The 2,837-nt window shown below is 44.7% G+C and overlaps 1 pseudogene; it reads left to right on the top strand.

Annotated features, from left to right (window-relative positions):
* The first annotated feature begins 697 nt into the window (after positions 1–697).
* Positions 698–1,957, top strand: LOC112916895 (alcohol dehydrogenase class-3 pseudogene; annotated as a pseudogene).
* The last annotated feature ends 880 nt before the right edge of the window (positions 1,958–2,837 follow it).

Genomic DNA, 2,837 nt, shown 5'->3' with positions numbered 1-2,837 from the left:
ACATAGAGTCCTAGGTTGGAAATTTTCATAAGAATTCCAAAGGCATGGGGATCCCTGGGTGGCTCAGTGGTTTAGCGCCTGCCTTTGCCCAGGGTGTGATCCTGGAATCCTGGGATCAAGTCCCACATCGGGCTGCCTGCATGGAGCCTGCTTCTTCCTCTGCCTGTCTCTGCCTCTCTGTCTCATGAATAAATAAAATCTTAAAAAAAAAAAAAAAAAAAGAATTCCGAAGGCACTGCTTGTCTTTCTAGCTTCCAGAGTTAATTTTGAGAATCCTTTAGATACATTGATTCTAGATTTTTTTTTCAAAGTTGTTTCTGTATTCTCTTCTTCTATAGGAAATGTCTTCACATTTTTTTTTTTAAGATTTTATTCATGAGAGACAGAGAGAGAGAGAGAGAGAGAGAGAGGCAGGCAGAGGCACAGGCAGAGGGAGAAGCAGGCTCCACGCAGGGAGCCCGTTGTGGGACTCGATCCCAGGACTCCAGGATCACACCCTGGCCTAAAGGCAGGTGCCAAACCGCTGAGCCACCCAGGGATCCCCACATTCTTTGTTTATATAAACATTATTGAGAATAGGCCACTGGCATCATCTTGAGGATTTGAATTAAGATTATTACTGCTACAGTTGGCCACACTGATGCCTATACCCTGAGTGGGGCTGATCCTGAAGGGAGTTTTCCAGTGATCTTGGGACATGAAGGTGCTAGAATCATGGAAAGTATTGGCAAAGGACCAATACTATGCTATGCTGAAGCCAGTTGATACTGTCATCCCGTTTTACATCCCCCAGTGTGGAGAACATAAGTTTTATCTAAACCCTAAAACAAATCCTTGCCAGAAAATAAGAGTTACTCAGGAGAAAGGATTAATGCCAGATGGTACTAGCAGATTTACTTGCAAAGGAAAGACAACTCTACATTACATGGGAACCAGCACATTTTCTGAATATCCAGTCATGGCTGATATCTCTGTTGCTAAAATTGATCCTTTAGCACCTTTGGATAAAATTTTTTTTAAAATTTTATTTATTTATGATAGTCATACAGAGAGAAAGAGAGAGAGGCAGAGACACAGGCAGAGGGAGAAGCAGACTCCATGCACCGGGAGCCTGATGTGGGACTCGATCCCGGGTCTCCAGGATCGCGCCCTGGGCCAAAGGCAGGCGCCAAACCGCTGCGCCACCCAGGGATCCCCAGCACCTTTGGATAAAGTCTGCCTTCTGGGTTGTGGCATTTCGACTGGTTACGGGGCTGGTGTGACCACTGCCAGGGCAGAGCCTGGCTTACCTCGTGCCACCTTTAGCCTAGGTGGAGTTGGGTTGGCAGCTATCATGGGCTGTAAGGTGGCTGGTGCATCCCAGATCATGGGTCTGGACACTGATAAATTCTCAAGGGTTAAGAAGTTTGGAGTCTCTGAATGTATTAACCCCAGGACTTCAGGAAACCCATAGAGGAAGTAGACTAGTCCTCTGAGCGTACTGGTAACCTGATGGTCATGAGAGCAGCACCAGTGGCCTGCCACAAAGGCTGGGGCATCAGCGTGGAAGTTGGTGTAGCTGCTTCAGGTGAAGAAATCGCCACTCGCCCGTTTCAGCTGGTAAAACGCCACAGGCAGAAAGGCACTGCCTTTGGAGAATGCAAGAGTGTGGAAAGTGTCCAAAAGTTGGTGTCCAAATACATGTCCAAAAAGATTCAAGTTGATGAATTTGTGCCTCACAATCTGCCTTCTCATGTCCTCTCAAATGAAGCCTTTGAACTGATGCATGCAGGAAAGTGCACGCAAACCATTTTAAAACTTTAAATTCAACAGAGAAAACATGTCCGTCCTTGTCCCTAAGTCTTGTGGTCCAACTGGACAGCCGGATAAGCAGGAATAAGCTCTCCCAAGTCCACAGCCTCTTAGACCTCATCTACTACCACTTCTAGAGTAACCTACTCTAGGGAATATTTTGTAGAAAATTAATAAATCTCCAAAGACATGGCTTATACAGTCATAAATCTGCTTTCTGAACTTCATGTGAATAATTGAGAGGTCATTAAGGAATACTTTAATGTAATAAAAATAATTTCTGCAAAAAAAAAGTGGGGAAATAAAACACGGATTAGAAGCTCTGTGTGCTGGAGTGCGAGGGTTTGGGGTCGTTGAGCCTCACTGCTAAGTGACTTGGCTGGTCATTTGTTGAAAAACTGTCAATTTCAACAACCTCTATTTTTTTTTTCTCTTGGGGTCCAAAGACTTTCCAACTTCCAAAGTTTCTCCAAAGACTCCCTAATTTCCTGCTGAGAAAGGGCAGAGAGCAAGGGATGGAAGGATGGAGAACAGACTCAATGTATAGCCATTCACATAATCCTTTTCAGAACTGTGGCTCTCAACTTTGTCATGATGTATCTGTTTTAGTTTCTTAGGGCTGCTCTAGCAACCTACATACCACACACAGCATGGTTTAAAACAACAGAAATTTACTGTCTCCCAGTTCTGGAGCCTGAAGTCTGAAGTCAAGGCGTCAGCATGGCCATGTTCTTTCTGAAGGTTTTAGGAAGAATCCATTCCATGCTTCCCTCCCAGCTTCTCGTGGTTGCCAGCAATCCTTGGCATTCCTTGGCATGTAGACTTCTCATACAATCTGTCTTTATGTGGTCTTCTCTTGGTGTCTTCACAATGCCTTCCATGTGTGTATGTGTGTGTCTCTTCCTCTAAGGACAGCAGCCAGAATGGATTTAGGGCCCATCTTCTATGTGGATGCTTATTTTGTTCAGCCTCATCTAATGACTTTAGGGGTGAATCACTGGAAAGGGAGTGGGAGGGATATTAAAACCTAAGTTTATAAAAACCAA

The sequence above is a fragment of the Vulpes vulpes genome, chromosome 8 (genome assembly GCF_048418805.1).
Source record: "Vulpes vulpes isolate BD-2025 chromosome 8, VulVul3, whole genome shotgun sequence".
Taxonomy (NCBI): domain Eukaryota; kingdom Metazoa; phylum Chordata; class Mammalia; order Carnivora; family Canidae; genus Vulpes; species Vulpes vulpes.
The sequence above is the reverse complement of the archived record's forward strand: the minus strand, read 5'-3'. Positions and strand labels throughout refer to the sequence as shown.